We start from the raw sequence: 19,070 nt of genomic DNA on the forward strand, positions 1-19,070 counted from the left end.
GCCGTAGATACAGGAAAAATACCATGCCAGGCAGGTAAGTCCACTATTTAAGTACCTTTGAGACTGTGATGATCTTTCTTGGTTGCCAATCAACTCTGTAGGCACTTAAATTCTTGAAATATTTGTCCATGATCCTCTGCATGCAGATTTGAGCTTACGCTGCCTTCATTCAGGGCAGCCCATGTAGCTTCAGTTAGCACAGCACCAAGGTGAGCTACTAGGCTTGAGAAAGGGTTTACTGTCTCAGGTTCAATGCTGCACTGATGCATTTGAGTAAGGACAGAGCAGGCTGATCTCTGCGATGAAGTGACTGAACGGGTACAGAGCCTCTCTCCACCCATCACACTCTCCAGATACCCATTTCTGCTTATGGGCACATCCAAAGACATTTCATTTTTTGACAGTGCTAAATTTGTGGGTGTTTTGCTTATGTTTAATCCTGTTAACAGTTTACATTGCCTGATTTACCTCAATTGTGTGGGCCTCACTGGACAGGTGAGTCTCAGAAGGAACCTTCAGCATCAATGTGTTGGCCTGACACAGAAGAGGCAGGCTAGCTGACCGGTAGGAGAAGCAGCTTTTGCCATCCAGCCTGGAACATTTGTTGTTTTGGAGACTCAGTTTCTAGGACTGGGAGTAGAGGAGGAGGAGTAGGTTAGCTTTGTATCACCTATGAGAGTGCCTGAAACATCAGGTATAGCACATTTCGGGATAGGACTTCCTCAGCCCAAGCTGTTTAAACTATATTACATTTACCATATTTACCTTATTACACTTACATAAGCTATGAATCATTAAAAAATGAACTGGGGCAGCAAATGTGAGCTAACATTTCCCTTACATTAGTGCTCTGCTCATTAGAGTCAGTCTCTCGCTTGTGCTCGATCAGGTAAGTACTGTCTACAAACTGAAACAGCTTCAGGAGGAGCCACAGAGATGCAGTTTGGTGCTCTAGTCCGTGCACAGGGGAAGAGGAAGGGGAGCAGGGGAAGCTTTGTGGTTTATGTACAACCTGATCAGCAGACATGGTCTTAGAATGACGCTTCCCTTGGTCCTGCATGCGAGAGATGAAATAACCCAACTTGTACATCCCAGCACGCTGAGATGTGAGCCATGTGCATAATTATTTGAAATATTTAGGCAAACATTCTCAAAAACAGTCAATTTGTTAAGGACTTGGTAAAAACCTAAAGGCTTTAGATTCTTCCTGGTGAATGCAAGTTTTAGTTTACAATTTTGTGGCTAAAATGCCAAGGTCCCTTTTATAGCTCTGCGGCAGATGTTTAACAAGGGTACAGTACAGGCCACATTGCACTCCTTGGGATTTCCAAGTGACAGTGACAGTTCACGCCCAAGTCTGGTGGCTTAGATATGTCATACCTTTTTCATTCCAGTGGGCTGGAAGCCTGAGTGCCCTACTCAGAACTGTGGTTTGCACTAGACAGCAGGTCACTTGGGAATTAAGTACTAATTATTAAAATCTTTCTGCCCTCCTAAAGTAATTTGTTTTTTCATCCCACATGTGGGTGGAGGTGCAGTGTGAAATTTTTCAGACTGAACAGATTCTAAAGTAATCCCTCCTGGACTATGACAGATCACATGGAGCTGGGAAATGACTGCAGATCATAGACATATGACTTATTTAAATATGAGCAATCAGAAATTCATGGACACTGCTATAGATGTTCTGCTCTTGGGAACAACAGTAAGGAAGACTGCTACTTAAAGGAAACGCAAGTGCTCTCCAGTGCCAGAAAAGTAAAAATCAACAAACATCACAACCTGGTGTATCTATCTGGTGTGTTACTGACATCTACAATTAACGAAGAGCTCAAATGCTCACTACCAGTATCTGTTACCTCCTTGCAAATGTGACAGTTTTCTCTAGCAGTGTTTGTCAAGCTACCATGAATTGCATTCATATTCCATATGGATACGTATTTTTTCTTTGTTTTCCTTTGACATTAATGCTCTGGCAGCGCTTTCTAAGTAGTAAAGCAAGGAAATTAACTTACATTTGCTGGCTTGCTAAAGTAAATTAGCTACACTTTTGACTTTCTGTGGTTTTACTCTGAACGGGGAAGCAATAAAAATGAAATAAGGCTAATCACTGTTGTTCTATGGTTTTCTCTGTGGTGTGTTAAGAGGAGAAGAACCCATAACGAAAACCCGGGAGTTCATATCTGCTTAAAACAGGTCTCTAATTAGCTTCTATAATCGATCTCCCTGCTCTAGCAGGTGAACCAGGTAATTATCTTGTTTATACTGTAGGTGAGTCACAAAATGCTAGATAGCTTTCTCTGTATCTTTAAAAGATAATGCATTGTAACAAGTGTTCCCAATATGAATGAACCACTGGCATAACCCATACCATCTGTTTCACACACAGCGATGTGACATCTCATTTTATTCTTTGTTACAAAGAGCTCCAGACATCAAAGAACTGTCCCTTTGACCACTATCTCAATCAAAGAATTTTACCTAGACAGTCTTTACTTCCCATTATGATTTCAGTGCTGCAGAATATCAGGTGTTTCCTAGTATGAAGAGGAGGAATCCAGTCACCAGTGCTTTTTTGAAGGGCCAAATCTTGTCACTCTTCACTTCCCATGGGCCTTTTGAGTAGCACAGAAACTCCAAACTCAGCAGTTAATTAGGGGTTAGTTACTTAGGGCCTGAGGCTTTGCAGACAGACTGTGGTGCACTATACAATGTATGTCTTTTATTCAATATGATGCATCTAGCTGTCACCTTCCAGAAGATGAAGTAGAGATATGTTGGCTAACTGCACAGTTAGGATTAAATTGATGTATACAGAGCATTATCCCAGTATGTTTAATTGCTCATAGAAAAATCCCTAAATCTGACATATTTTTGAGGCTTCTCTATTCTCATGTTATGCAATCTGGGCTTTATTTACATAATACGGATATTTCTCTTTCTTGCAGGTCATCTCATAGTGAGGTCTACAAAGGAATAATCCCTTTTGACAACCTTTAAAGGGTCACAGCCGTATTTGACGCCTATGACCAGTAGCACTAATAATGGTGTATTTGCAAAGAGAGGACATACAGTGCAGTTCTTCCTAGTATAATGTGGAAGTGTTTCATCTCTTTTGTACTAGAGAAGAGGCTTCTTGTTTGTGGTGAATGGCTGAAATATGAGACTACATGTTTTCTGTAATCATTAAAACAATAGTGTACCAGCATCTCCCCAAGCTAAAAATAATCCTGTCGTGGGCATGCCCCTTTTCTTTTTCTCCTTGATAACTGAATTCAAAATTCCCTTAAATAAGGTCTTTTTTTTTTCCATTTTTCATAGACTTGTCCCTAGCAAATTTAGTTTCAAGGTCTTTTATTTCTGTTTCTAAAGTAATTATCCTCTGGGCCTCTTCCTTTCTTCCTGGTATGATGCTAGACTAATTATTCTTCTCCTAATGAATGCCTGAAATGGATCCCATATGGTGGCATATGTGCCTTCAGATGGAAGCTTCGTTTGAATAAAATAAGAAAATTCTTCTCTTGGGGCTTTCTTAAATTTTTCATTCTGTAACAATGATGAGTGAAATCTCTGTCTTGGGGATAGACGCAGCCAACATGCTTTCTATTACACTTCGAGCTTTCTCTGAACTGGAGATTTCCATGTGTCTGTCTCTCTCTCTCTCTCTCTCTCGCTGTGACCAAAGTTCCCAGCAGAATGCTTTATCTACCAGATTACTGAATATTCTTTGGTGCATGTCAGCCTTTGTATCTATATGAGAAAACATACATTAAATGCATAAACATAAACTGAAGGTTTTCAGGTCTCAGCATTGTAAGCACTGCACTGGCAGTGACAGCACCAGGAGTGGCTACTACCTAGTTTTGGAAATGCAGCATAAATTTACACTGCATTTGGTTCCCGATCGCCTTTAAGAATTATCGGTAAAACATCCAATGAAACCTAGTGCTGCCTCTTTACCTTTCTCTAACAGGATAGAAAAGTTGTAATTACAAACTGCTATTACATTGTGGTAGACTACAGAAGTCCTGCTCATGGATTTTTTGAGAGCTGTGCACTGGAGAGTATTTTCACCGACTTTAAAATAAGGGGAAAAGAGGGTCATTGATACTATTTTTTTGCAAGCATATATTAGTAAAAGAAGTCACAGTGATACACTAAGCTTACATCAAACAAATTAAAATATGTGAGACATTCCAATGCTGCCATCCAAACTGTTAACAAATTCATGCTTTCTATTGCTTGAGATCTGTAATTGTTCTATGGATTTAACTTTAATTCTGTTGTGTTTTCTGTATGACTGATTCGTGGAAATCTCTGATATGTCATTTTATTCTTAAACACAAAACATTTTTCTACATACTAAGCACTGAAGTAGGCATGGGGAAAATTGTGTTCTGAACTTCCATCTACCACAACACATTGTGCTTGAGTCTACTAAGCAATACTGTAGTGAATGAGTAAGACTGCATCTTCTAATTATGGAGGTGATGCTAATGGCCTGGATCAGTGTGCAGCAGGGTTCTGGTTTGGTACTGCTGCATAAAAGATATGCCAAAACGGAAATATTTGTAGACAAGTGAAAGTGAAATGCTGTTTTAAAAAACACTGATTCTGCATAAAGTTATTTTAGTAGTGTATCACTTGAATCATGCTAATCGCTTGTGAAAACATAATCATTTTATCTGATGTATGTATTTGTTCTTGCTTTCAGAGACACAGTAGGGAAATACTCTATTGATTTTCATTAGAACATTTGATCCCAAGTTGATAAAGAAAAGGACAGTAACTAACTGTGCCACTATTAATATCGAGCTCTACTTGGATTTAAAAAACGACCTTCAGCAATATGTGAATCTGCAATCAGGGAGAATGTTAGAATAGGAAAAAATGCCTGGTTTTAAGAAGTGCTATGAGGTCTTAGTTTCTGTTTAAATGGAAAGAGTGTTTGCCTCTGGGTGGTCTCAGCCTGAGAATATCAAGCCAACAGCTTTGCAAAATAAATACCATACTTTTGTGAATAAGCTTATTTTTTACTTGCTGGCAGTTTCTTGTTTTGTTTTCTCTTCGATGAATGAGTAATTGTTAGCATTCCAATAACCCAGCTCAGGCTTTAAAATAACAAACCACCAAACAGATTTTAGCTCCTCTAACAATCTTCAAGCTTGCACGTTCTTGTAAGGCATAACCATTGATTTGGATTTTGTTCTATTTTGCTCCTTTTTGTCCTATTCTGTACAGAATTTTCTTATATACTTGTGAAGATTTTTAGCAGACCAAACCTGGAAGAGTCCCCAGTGATCTGTTCAATAGCTTGTGTCCTCTACCTGACTTTCAATCATTCACTACAAATAACCAAGGGAACATAAACCATTTTAGGGGATAATAACTTATCTTTTGCAGAACAGTTGGTTTCTTTTCTTTCACTGACTCAATGCAGTGACCATAACAGAATGCTTAATTCATAGTTCAGACAGCAGTTTCTTGTTCAGCCTTCTTATTAAAGTCACAGTGTCATCTTCTGACAGGGCAGTATTTGCATGTATAAGCTTGATGAAAGGCCAGTAACCAGCAGGGCTAGGGGAAGGGGTCATTTCTTATCCAGGTCTCAACACTGGTCGTTTTTCCTGCTGGAAGTTAGTTCTGAACACTCTCTTTAACAAGATATGCTGCCAAAGGTAATAAATAACTCTGGGAATCTGGGCAGCAGTAGCTTTTCTTAGAAAACCAAAGCTTTCAATGTTGGCTACTTAAAGTTAGGCCCCTAAGTTCATTGTTAAGTACCCAAAACAAATCGCTATGATGATGAAAAATTCCACTTAGCCACAAATCTAATTTTGACAACGTGAGCTGTGAGTACTCAGAGCTTTGTAGAAGCAGACCACTTTGATCTATGTAATCAGATTTGGCGTTTTGTCTCTACTTAGATCTATCTAGGAGTGATGTTTCAGGAATATTGTTCAGGCAATATCAAGTGCAGGACACTGTCATTTTCTTGACGAGGTTAGAAACTTTGTTCTCTTCCCAAGTCAGAGTTTTTTGCACTCACTGAGCCCTAGAGCCAGGAATTTCAGTAGTTTGCTCTATCAAGAGGACAGGTGCAAACTCCACAATACTCACATGCATCATGGCACTGGGTCTGACCCAACATTTTGGGGCCAGAATCCGGCAACTATGACAGGATTCAAAAGTACACGTAGATGTCTGGTATGATCTACAGAATTACTTCAGCAGAATGTGAACTGTGGAGAAGGATTCCACTGCCATTCAGCAGGAGTTAATTGCCTTGTCTGCTCTATCCACTTTGAAAATGCTGTGGGGGCAAGAATCAGAAGAGACATCTGATATTCATTCCTCTGATACATCTGATATTGCAGGAGTAATTTTCAAAAATCAATCAAGTTCTCTTGAAAACTAGGTACCAGTTTTACCCACTACTAGGAACCCACAGTACTTAAATACATTTCTTCCTGTGGAATTGACATGACCTTGCTGCTGGATAGAAACTTTCTACCAGCCTAAATTTATTTCTTAGCACTGGAGAAGGGTCTATCTGCATCATTATGTACCTTTAGGAATCTTGACTTTTGTGCTTTCTGTCATAAAAAAACCCAACAACTGACTACCTACTGGAGTTGCTTTGCCTAGTACAGGTGTGGCAGGTCACTGAGGGACAATGTAATCATCTGCATCAAATACAACTCCAACATGATAGCAAAGGAAAAAAAAAAAGAAAAACTGTTCATGTCCTGAGTGTTAGACGCCCAGGGAGAGAATGGAATCAAGAGGGTCCTACTGTTTACCAGTCCCACTTCATTTAATAGCAATCTAATGTAGTGACATAATTATACCATACTAAGAAATCTGCAAAGTCATGAGCTCTTTTACAGCTTTGTAGCTACAATATAGTCGTCTAAATGTTAATATTTCTTTCCCATAACTGGTCATCTGCTATGTGTTGTCACCTGGTAAGAAGCAGAACGAGAAAATAAATACAAAGAAGCAAAGAAATTTGAAAAGCTCCAAGCAGTACTCTCAAGCACCCTTGCAGATTTTCTTTGTCTGACACTTTATATTTAAAAATTAATCCAGAGCACCCCCACAAAAAATCTATTTTACTTGTTTAACAAAATGGAGTATTGATTTGCCAAAGCCTAAACAAAGCAGCCTACATGATTCATTGATCAAGAATTTGGGCTCAGGCCATGTGATCATTAACAACTTTGTCAGATGCATTCATTTATTCATAAGCTTTTTTTATGGCAGGCCCTTTCCACTGGCTCATTTCAAAATAACAAAAACCAACTGCCTTCTCTACCTTCCATTTCACTGAATACAGAAGACAAAACAGAAGGTGCTATCAACTTCAAAGATGTTATGAGCCTTTTGAAGAATCCAGGAACTCAGGAGGCTTTCATACAAGTCCAGGCTTCAGTATTATTTTGGAACTGTACATCACGAGTACAAAATTCTCCAAAGAAAGCAACCCCTTGTGCTGCCATGTGGGGAACTGAACCAGATTTGAGACAGTCAGTAGTTAAACTACTGGGAGTTCCATATACCTGTATAGCATTGCTCAGGAAGTGCTGGTTGCATGACATAAAGTCGCTCTTTTGATGGACTGTTGTTGTAATAAAATACACTTGGAAACTTCTCATGCACAGTTTAAAGGATTATAAAACAGGATCTGGTTAAAACCCATAGCTTAATCACAAATCAAAACCTTTTAGCTTTTTCTCAGTACACGCACTCTGGTTTAAAGTAAGTAAAGCAACAACAGGCAAGAGAGTTCTGAATTCTCTTTTTCTGAACATTAAAATTCCAGACTTTGCTGTGCTGTATAGCTTAATAGTAGGCAGGAGATACTAACAATGAAAAATGAGCCCTTATAATCAATATCTGAGTATTTGCTGCACTCCATTAATCCTGTATCAAAAAGTAACATCACAGTCATGAAGAAGTTATTATAAGGTAAAGTAGGGTATGATCTCACATTGACTTAAACAGCCTGTAATAACAGACAGGGTTCAGCATCTTCCCTGAAACACCGGCACGTTAGGTAACCCCTCAGCAGAAGCTGGATAAGCTCTATTGCCTTTCCCTTGAGGTGCTGTGGGTTAAAGACGTACTCGGAGACAGTTACCTCAAAAGAGCTGGCATGTTCCCTCACTTACCTTGTCGTAATTCCAGTGTAAGCCTATCTCCTTAGCATGCAGCTGTCAACCTTTTAATGTCAAACATTAAAATAGTGGAAAAAGAAGATGAAACAGTTTGTGATTTTTTTTGGTCTTGTTTAAAGAAAGAATAAAGTAGTCTCACTCTCAGTAATTTATACAACTGAAGTCTAATTTACATGCTGGATAATGCAAACTACGGAATACAGTCTGACTTTGAGAGCCTGCGTATCTCTGAGATTATGTCCTTCTGTGTATCCAATTCTTGCAAAGACAGTAATGGAAATCCCTCAGTATGAATCAGGACATTACCAAATAAATAGCATAAACAACTACTGCAGAAGGAAATGCAGGCCTCATCTAGAACTGTGAGGAAGATGGAAGTTTTTCCACAAATTGTATGCAGTGGGTTTTGGATTAGACACCAAGTCTGTAGTTGGTACGTAGTTGTGGTGATACGGACAGAGGATTTAGTAGCTCGATTCTTATATATTTGGGTGGGAGAAATGAACTTTATCCTGACCAAACTTAGTGTGGATCACTTGGTCAAAACTCCTGAATAATAAGCACTCAGTTGAGTGTACCTCCACGCCAGGTATCTATTTGAAACCTCAATGATACAGTTTCTCTCTTGGAAAATTCTCCAACAGGTTGATTATACGATATTCTTTATCAGACATTGGCTGATTTTGGACTTAACTGTGGTGTAACCACAGATTTTGTGCCAACAATAGAACACAGAACAGAATCACGCTTTGCCTGAGGCAAAGTTCTTGCACAGTCTGTCCTATTACCAATACAAGTCACAAACCTTTTCTGCAGTGAGATCTCATTACAAATATTTTTATGCTCTGCAACATTCATTTGATTTAACTCTTCTTAAATTTAGACTATTTACATTTGGACAGAGACAGTCATGTATTAAGAGTAATAAAAATAAGACATCAATACGTACAGCATGTTCTCTGCATATACAAAACATATACACACATACTAACTGCTCAAGCACGTTCAGAGAATAGAAAAAAGAAATTAAGGCATTTGCTTAATACTAATGCTATATATGTGTATATACATTTTTCTGTTAGCATATTTGCACTATGCTTTCTTTCAGTTAAAGATTGAATATGTGTCTCAAGAAATAGGCTTTAAATGGATGCACAATAGCTGGCTACAATGGGCAATTTCATTTAGGCACAGAATCACAAAGTAGCCATTTTTAACTGCAACTAGATTACACATTTACTAAACCTTCCATAAATTCATCATTTGGCTGAGTCACATTGAGAATTGTTTTAAATAAATCTATGTGAAAATTAAATTTAAGTTGAAAAGCAGCAGGAAAAAGATGTATAGTAAGTACTTCATTTGTTGTAATAGGACTATTTGGAAGGAATACAAATGCACTTCAAATTGTAAAGAGCGTAATTATTTTTCTCCAGAAGCTGAATGAAATAGAGCAGCTTCTGCCTATATAATATTTGATATGAATTACCATCATAAAATTCCAGTTGTATTTTTAAAATTAACTGTTTTCTTGGTGTATAGGAAATTTCCAAATGAGTTCTCCATTTCTTTGTTTTATTAAAATGGTGAAAAAGAACATAGGAATTGTCTTAGCTGGACGGACCTGTAGTTCAGCTTCTCCATTATACTACCTTTGGCAATGGACACTAACAGATGCTTCACAGAAATTTGAAACCCTGTTTATTATAGAAAGCAGAGTGGGGACGACGGGGATGGAACATGAAGGGCATGGGCAAAACCCTAAACCTGAAGGGACCTTAAAGAGGTCACCTAATCCAGCACCCTGCCCCAATAATCCACTGATAGGGGAAATTCCATTCTAACCTGACAGCGAATCTCGGTTTCAGGATCTTTCCCTTTCGCTCATATCTAACAAAACTGCAGATGTGCATATTATCCATACAACGTCTAATCCTTTTCAAATCCAATATGGGGTTAGTGTATTATAGATGACCGCAAAAGATCTGGAGTGCCGTGTAATAATTTATTGTTAATAGATGATTGGTGGGATTCTGAGACATTTTGTATCATTTGGGTTTGGTCGGGAATATCAGCAGGAAGGAGGATATCATTCCAGACAGCCATCCATCAAGTTACACTTAGGAGCTGTTAAGAAGCAACGTCAGAACTGTTGGATTTAATGACTCTACCTCCTTTTCCAGACAGCCTACAAAACGTGTTCTGACTACAAATTATTAAAGATTCACCCCCCCCCAAAAAAAAAAAAAAAGTGGCAATATTTAAACTAGGAGTTTTTTAATGAGAGAGGGCCAGTCTTTGCTGCACAGTGGAGCACTGAGCAACTATGCAGGAGCTGCTTCCAGAATTTACAGCAGTATGTTTACATCAACATGGTGCTGGGCTGCCTAATGTGTGCCGCTGAGAGGCAGATGGTTTTAGCTCAGAGCTAGCTCCGTGCTACCACAGCTATAACCTGTTTGGAGTTTGAACTACTATCCTCCACAGCGCAACACAGGGCTGTATGAATGTACCTGCTCAGGTTAATGCTGCTTCATCTGCCCTGTTGGGTCTCCTTGTGAAGTCTGCCACAGGAGAACCAGGATAATGAATTTAGGGTGTCTGAGAAGCTACCCCCACTTAGTCTACCTGCTCCCTACCAATGCTTATGCCAGTGTTTAAAAATCTCCCCTCCAATTTTGTCATCTTTTTTTTTTTTCTTTCTGTCTTAAAAGATTGATGCCCTCAGCTATATGACAAATAAAGAATACTTTTCTTCTAAAAATGTTGTTCTGGCACTGACCCTCCTCCATGCATAGACTTCTTTATGGAGTTTAACCTCCAGGGTAAGAATGATTGAGATCTTGCGTATCATAGCCCACGGCCTGGTCTAAAAATGAAAAAATTGTGAATTCCCCTCAAAGGAGCCCTACAAGCCAAGGGTACACACGGGACAAGGGAGCTGCAACTGAAGCTAATTGTTTAACCAACCAAGACACTGTTTCATGAATGACAATGGACAGTTACACTGCATGTTGATAAACCATTAGCTTTTGTGGGTTTAAAGTGCGCTGCCTTTGTCACTATTAGAAAGTTTAAACAAGAATTTTTGGTTTACCATGTCTGCGTCACCCATAGTTTTGTATAATTCCATCATCTTCACCTTCCTTTATCACAATTATGTTATTTACCCTTTTTGAGACAGTCCTGATCTCTACTCAGTGTGTGGATGATGACATTTCTCTGGTTTGATACAGTATTAATTAAATACTATTCAGGTTCTTTTCTTAAGAGAGACAACACTAAACTCTTTAGAGACTTGGGCTTAAAAATAAAATTGTGCCAAAGAAACCGCATGCATTAAATACCTACTTTATAAAATAAGTTACTGCCTTTGGAAAAGAAACAAATGCAAATTCTAGTTACTGTGCTTGAAAGAGGTGACAAGACGTGCCAGCATCTTGGCTCCTGTTGCTGCTTTATTGTCACAAATTGTTAGTTACATTTGAAAATTATGGATCTCTCTCATTGTGAAAGTTGTGTCTGCCAGTTGGTGCCTGTACACTAGAGTGGGTTTACCCAATTAGCAGAATTTCCCATGCAGGACCCAGAATAGCTGTGCGTGCATCTCAAACGTTACCACAGCTGAGGCTCATCCAGGGACTCTGGTGGTCTGAGAACTGCGTTACCAGGTGAGCTCAACGCAGAAGCAGCTGTACAAAGCATGTCTCAGCCTTGGCACATCTAATCTAGCTGTATTTGTCTATAGTCCTCCCTCTCTCTGACAGATACAGTCTGCCCCAATCACAAACACACTGCAGCAGACAGAACAGTATTTTTAACCCCAGTGCACTCATGAAATGAAACAGGTCATGGAAACAATGACATTGAAGTGCTACTTGTAATCTTCATCATGGGCCATCTCAAGCTATTTGCATCTCTCTTCTGGCACTCAGCCAAGTGAAACTCACCCTCTGCAGAGCCGTGTATTATTCAAGCCACATCTAAGGGTTATCCTAAGATGATGGGAATACCATCAGGTAACTGCTTTATGGGAAAAACATCTGAGGGACTTAAGAGACTGATTTCATGTAAGAATTCACAGTAAAAGAGGAGGCATGAGTGGAGAAATAGCAGTCCTGAGAAAACACGAGCTTAACTGCTCTTCGTCTGTCAGTGGACTGAATTGCATGTTCCCTATTTTGAGTTTCATTAAATGGTAGAAACCTAGTGCTGCAAAGCATGCCAGTGATAATGCAGGGCCGTGGACCTTTACCTGTCTTTTTGCCTTGTTGCTCTATTTAAATTTCTGCACTTTTCTAGTGCAGGTAAGTAGACATGCCACATTTCCAGTTGAGTCACAACCTAGAGATTACAATGGACTTCAAGAAAAAGCTATTACGAAAGAACACATTATAGAATAATATGTAATGATGGACTATTAACAGAACCAGGAAGCATCTGCCACCTTTATAAGTAGATGGAGAGAATGTAATCATTAAAAAGAAACTATAGTTAGCAATTCACATCTTTTCCATTCCTTTAAATAGTAGGTAGGGTTGGTAGGTAGATTTTTGTTTCTCTAGTAGGCAGTGAAAATGATCACTTCTTTATACAGAGAAACAAAGTCGCTATAGCCCTCCTAATCAGTGTTTTGATGATCTACAGATCATGGCAGGCACTGCTTTATTAATTGGTCCCAAGTTAACAAAACCAGCTTTGTTCACAGAGCCATGCCAATAATAAGTAAGTGCTGGGAAAATGCTAAATTTATCAGCAGCCGTGACTTATAAAAAAATAATTTTATTTCTGTTAATCTCAACCACTATAAGCAATCATGTCCTAAATGTTTAATAACTCTGCTTTCTGCTTTTTAATATTTTCTCTTTCATTAAAATTAATTTCTAATTTATCAATGTATAGAGTATGACATAAGTCCTATCCTGTAATGATCACCTTAGTGCTAAGCAGTATAAAATGTTAACGTAGTCTACTTAGAACTAATGTATTTTCTATTGTGCATGTCTCTTCAAAATTCCTTGGGTTTTTTTTTCTTTTTTAAAAATATATCTAGTTCATTCTGATATTTGGATTCCTAAAAACTAAGTATAATTTTTCCTTAAAAATAGACACAATAGAAGAACTTTTAATGGAGATAAATATAAAATAGGATATAAAACATTTTGGTTGAACAATATGACATATAATGTAACTATTACATAATTTGTGGTGGTATTCTGGGAGAAGGGGAAAGGTTTTTCTGCTAAAACATTTCCCTTTTGTACCTCCCTAAACTATGTTCTAATTTCTCTCTTGACTGTTTTTGTGGTTAAGATACCAAACCAAGCCATTCATTATTCATCCACATCTAGATATGGATGCTCTGGATGCAAGCTGGGACCCCCCATTTAAACAGATCTTAATTGTTCTATACTTTTCATTATTGATCAGTTGCATTTGTTATGTTTTGAAGAGTCACTGTTACCTTCTACATGCTCCACGTCTCATTTTATGTAGTTAAATGTGGGCTCTACATGAGCACTTCCATTTGTGGCATCTGCTGTGTTTCCCTCTCCAGCCACCCTGTATGTCCCTCCTGCTGGGAGAACCTGAGCTGACACAGTTGCTGCTGGCAGTGCCACTGTCTGCTTTTCATCCAGAAAAATGAGTTCCGTGTCTTAAACACCCTAAAGGAGGCTGAATTGGATGCTTTATGTCATTCTGCATTTTACTCAAGCAGCAAAGGTTACTCCTTCTCTATTCCCTTCATACTAGTGAGCATGTTACTCAATAGCAGTATTTCAGAAAGGCTCCCATGGGAAATGAGGTGAATGAGATCAATGCAAAATTGCACAACCCTGGGATCCAGCGTTCTAGAAGCATTGATTTCACTAGGAAAACTGTAAGCTGAGCTACATGTCATTTTCAGCATTAAGGACCCTCTTCCCTGCTGTAAACTTTCTTATTTTCAAGGATGTAAGATAAAAAGGCTTCTGGATGCATTTCATTTGGGTAGATAAGAAAACAAGGCATATTTAAGCATAGATCTCAGCAAAATAATTATTACCTGCATTTCTTGGAGACAAGCAAAGCTTTATTGTGGTCGGACACTACTGACGAAACCCAGAATATCAGAGATTTTTATGTTGCTCCTTCAGTGTGAATCTGAGGATCCATGGATCTATTTGAATTTTAAAAGCATCTTTGCTTTTATGTAAGAAATCAGTGAGCTGTCTGACCATGATTTGTTCAACAGTATGTGCTCTGGTTGGGCACACTTCCCACCTCCTTGGAGTCTGTGAAAGGACAGCAGTGATCAGTGTATCAACCACTTAGTAATAGAAGCTTAATAAATTAGTTCCCATCAGCTGAGCTGCCATAACAGAACAGTTCCTGTGTGTACTCTAGCCTGCCCCCTCCCTCAGTAAAATGCAACAGCCTGTTGTATTAGCTCTCAAGCAGGGAAGGCTATTAGTAAGCACACGAGCTGTTACTTACAGCTACGAGATTCACTTGGTGCACAGAAACTTCTTAGACCAGTGTAGTTCAGTTAAATGTCTGAGCCTCATGTCTCATTTTGGAAATCTATGTCTGTCTTATTTTGGAAACCTATTCTCCCCTCAACAACAAAAACCCCCACCCTAACAACCCAAAAAAAGATTAAAGAAACTTTCAAGTTTCTCAACCCTATTAAATGCTGTTGTTCTCAGTTCAGTCAAATTAATGTGAGGCAGCTTGGCACATTTAAAGGGAATAAAATGAGGTTGGAGGTTTGAGCTCCGATACACTTGACGTATTTTGCTATGATAGGGAGGTTTTGCTTCACAGAAGTTTAATTGCCCCTCATGCAACAGTGAGGATAGACTTTCTAAGTCAAGGTCAAGATTCACAGGTGGCAAATAAAAGAGCCTTTCTCTGAATTAGTTCTTGCCCTAAAGACAATAAAACAAATTTCTGGAGCCAACATGGGAATGCTACTTGCAAAGACCAGCTTCTCTTTTCTCTGTTATTACTAAGGAACAAAACTGTTCCAGCACAAAATGCTCATTTTTAATTTCATGAGAACTTTAAAATATGGTATTAGAAGAATACAAGAGTGATAATCAATGGTAACTCTTTATATCCAGTTCCTAGAACACAGTGCAGGAGGTCTGTTCTGAACTACTTCCCATGTTTTAGGGAATCTGAACCTACACTTTTCCTCCCTCTCAGGAAAGTGTCCTAACCATAAGATTAGACTGTAAAGGAGTGTTTCTGTTCCCTAATTAGTATGTCATGCAAAATAAACTGCTTCCCTAAAAAAACTGAGAAAAACGCACTCTCGCATACTTACAGATATACACATGGTGCACCTTACAGTGGTGATGCAGCGCTCTCCAGAAAGACAGATAAGGATTTAAATTTGAATTTCAATTCCCTGGATAGAAGAAGCTGAGAACTGAAGTACCCTACCTCTTCAGTGAGTACTTTAGCTACTGTGATAAATGAGGGCAGAAGAGGAAACATCTACTTTTTAGCATTCTGTCTAAAAGAAGGCATTTTGCCTTATTTTTTTCAAAAGAAACTCTGAATGAAGATTAGTATTTCCCCCTACCTTAAGTCCACAGAAGGTGTTAAGACATACCTGATCCTTCAGGTTTGCAGATGGGTACTTTAAATGGCCCTCTGCCCATGCTTGCTTTTGGACTCCAGTGCTTTATTCCCACCATAAAAGCTAGACTGAAAAGCAAAAAGCAAAAGATTTCTTTCAAAATTGTCTATGAAAAGAATTTGATTTTGACCAAGACTAACAGGTAATATGGTTAGGTGTCTGGAAAGAAGGCGGCTCAAAGTCCTTTAAACATTATGTACTAGCTACTGCCAATGAAAGTACAGACATGCTGCCAATTCAGGAGGAAAGTTCATTTTCCATACTGGTGTCTAAATTCTAAAATTACATAAATTTTGATGTTGCCCTGCACCTGCACAGAGCCCCAGTTGCAGGATCACTATGCATATAGGATTACCCACATAAGACTATGTGGAATATTTATTCATTGTATTTCCTCTTGCACAGCAAATTTGTATGATGCTTAAGACCAAATAATTTTTTTTCTTATCTCAATACAATTCCTTAAAATACCAGCATTCACAATATTCATTATTTATTTGTGTAAAATATTGTATCATTATTGTCACAGAACAAAAATATCAACTAAAGAAATTGCATAACCTTTGAATAACACATGGCTTGCTGTTTTCTCATATCACTTAGTATTACTAACTGTTCATTCTTCTTAGCTAGAAGCAGAAGGTAAATGCTTATGAAGCCCTAATACAATCTTACTGACAAAAAGCACTTCCTCTCAGGTTAATAATGTTGATTTTCCCTCAAAAAGTCATGTAAGTACATAAGAAGAACTTGTATTTTGGCTGGATTTGCCAGAAGTATTTTCCTGAAAAATGGAAGAGAATGTGTCCTTTGTAAGTATCCTTAGTGCTCATGAAAAGGTAGTGGGGTGAACAGATCTGGAGCCAGAAGTCATCAGTTATGTCCGGAAGGTCACTGCATTCGTACTGACCTCAGCATGTCGGACTCTCAGCTCCAAACTGAAACCTGAAGGACAAGAGACAAATGCATTCTGTCACTGTCAGCTGAACTAGTTACTTGCTGAAAAAACCACCCACACCCCCAAACAAATCACACTGCTTTTGGGGTTTTTTTCAAAGCACTATATCAAAAAATGCCATTTAGAAATACTACTAACGCTAACTGTATTCCTTTGTTACAGATGGAGAATCTTAGGCAGTTTATGGAAATACACAGCTGTGACTTGCCATCAGTTCAGCCATCAGTCAAGCAAGGAATGGAGCTCTGTTCTTCAATGTGTATCCAGTAACATTATCTGCTAGATTGCTTTACCTCTGAATGAGAAACCTGTCCTGATTTTCTTTCTATTTGGTCTGAGACCAACTAGCAACTGCAACAGTTTCCAACAGGTGATTTTTTGACCAGATTAGAGTCAATGAGTTACTTATTCCATAGTAGAGCAAATGATATTATTTCCTGGGAACTGTAATCTGTCCATTTATCTATTTAGTGTGTTTACTTGGATTTTGTATTTCTATAGACAAGGCATTTCAATTTTATGGCATATATGAAGCATGTTATGTTGAACTCTTGAAAATTATTTAATAATTTACTAGTCATGCTTTGTGTCTAGTTAAGAATGACAAGTTTTAATATTTTATAATTAAAGGACAGAAATTAAGTTAATATTGACAGTTTCTCAGCACCATAAGGTCTCTACCTATTGAAGAAACATTTTGAATGTTCAGTGGCATCTCAAAAACTTGCTCTAATGGTTGGAAGATTCACAGAAGAATTGAGTTCTAAATATTACTGAGAAAAAGCTGTTTACTTGGGAAGAAATTCTTAAAGATAGAAATTGGGAGACTGGATCTCTTTTTGACATTGTCTTCATTGACAGATTATCTCAAATGGACGTTGCATGATAGTGTTTCAACTATAGCGATTATTACTTGACATATGCCGTGAAAGTAACAAAGTCTGTACTGGGCTTTTTTATTTTGCTGAGAAGTGGGTAAACACAGACTTTCTGTGTGCATGTTCACAGGGATTATGCAAAAATAATACTAGCAGGCTTCGTTTCAGTGTTTTAGTAAATCCTGTACGGCAGCTACTGGAATACTCAAATTAGACCAGATGTCATAATGCCAAACGCTCATCCCAGCAGAGTACAACATTAAAAACATTGTTACTTTTGTTTTTAATTTACTACTGTATGGATGAGAGAAGTCCCATCTGCTTACTTTATTTTTAAATGAAAACATAAATGTTGTCCTATGGTGACATTAGGCTAGATATAATATAGAGACAGAGACCCCAAGCAGCTAAAATTTACATCTAACAAATATGTTTTCTTACATACAACCATCTGCATGATAAAGGAATGAATAAGTTTGTGAAACTAGTGTAAATGGGATGTAAAGTATGACCCATTTTTGTGCCACTGTGGGAATAAGAATTACAGACTTTTAGGAAAGCCAGAACCATGATTTCTCCTATGGGAGAAGTCTGGTCACACAGGATAAGGTGAAAATCGACTGCTGGAAAGATTAGATCTGAAGACAGTAGCAATTCAGCAAGGCTAAAAGCATACAGCTTTTGAAGGATTTCTCAGGACTTCAGAACCACCTCTAAAATCTTAAGCCTGTCTCTGATCCAATGTCAGTGGGAGTTCTGGTTTCACAACCCACTGTTGTAAAAGAGTAGCTGAACACAACAGAGAAATGAAGAGATGTACTCTTCTCAGTTTGAAAGGGAAGGGAAAAAGATGATGGGGATATTGGAATGTTCTTTCCCTCACAAGCACAGTTCTTTGATTGTCAATGAAAGAAAACAAAAGTGAGCATGCCAGAATGGTTTTCTGGGATTACTATTAATGAAAGCATCCTTTTTTTTTTTCTGTGGGGAGGTAGTCCAGCATGGACAGTTCTGAAAAATTGCTAATTGCTCATTTAGCTTTTCAGAAGAATCTATTCATGACTCAAAGAGTAAAATTTCAGACAAAAAATTGGTTCTTGCTTTTTCTTCCCACTGGATCTACCTTTCTAATACTGAACTTTATGGCTTCAAGCCTACAACTTCCTTCAAATCAAGCCTGATGAGATCTGGTGTAAGAACTGGCATTAGTAGCAAATTCTGCCTGAGTAGAGGCTTCAGGAGTTGCATTGCTCTGTCTCCCTTTACGGAAACATGGAGAATGTTTCAGTGTTTTATTTGCCAGTGAAACTTAATACATGTGCCAAGATCAACATTGGCTTTTTTTATGGTCTAAGATTTTTGCATGTTGAGGTTTTCTTCTATTTAGATTAACTGCCAGACTCAACTGAAGGTGTTTGATAATA

At 38.3% G+C, this 19,070-nt stretch overlaps 1 long non-coding RNA gene across 6 annotated transcripts in view; it reads right to left on the reverse strand.

Moving 5' to 3' along the window:
- Positions 1–15,879, reverse strand: part of LOC142603731 (uncharacterized) — a 36,425-nt gene extending 20,546 nt beyond the window's left edge. For 3 of the 6 annotated variants that reach the window (XR_012837620.1, XR_012837621.1, XR_012837617.1), the window contains exons 1-3: positions 15,784–15,879; positions 842–1,054; positions 469–630 (exon numbers count right to left, since the gene is read on the reverse strand). This is a non-coding gene — a long non-coding RNA (uncharacterized LOC142603731). Of the gene's footprint in view, positions 1–468; positions 631–841; positions 1,055–14,226; positions 14,456–15,783 lie in introns of all 6 variants that reach the window. The other 3 variants (XR_012837618.1, XR_012837622.1, XR_012837619.1) reach the window with 3 other exon arrangements.
- Between the last annotated feature and the right edge of the window lie 3,191 nt (positions 15,880–19,070).

Source organism: Balearica regulorum, chromosome 13 (assembly GCF_011004875.1).
Source record: "Balearica regulorum gibbericeps isolate bBalReg1 chromosome 13, bBalReg1.pri, whole genome shotgun sequence".
Taxonomy (NCBI): domain Eukaryota; kingdom Metazoa; phylum Chordata; class Aves; order Gruiformes; family Gruidae; genus Balearica; species Balearica regulorum.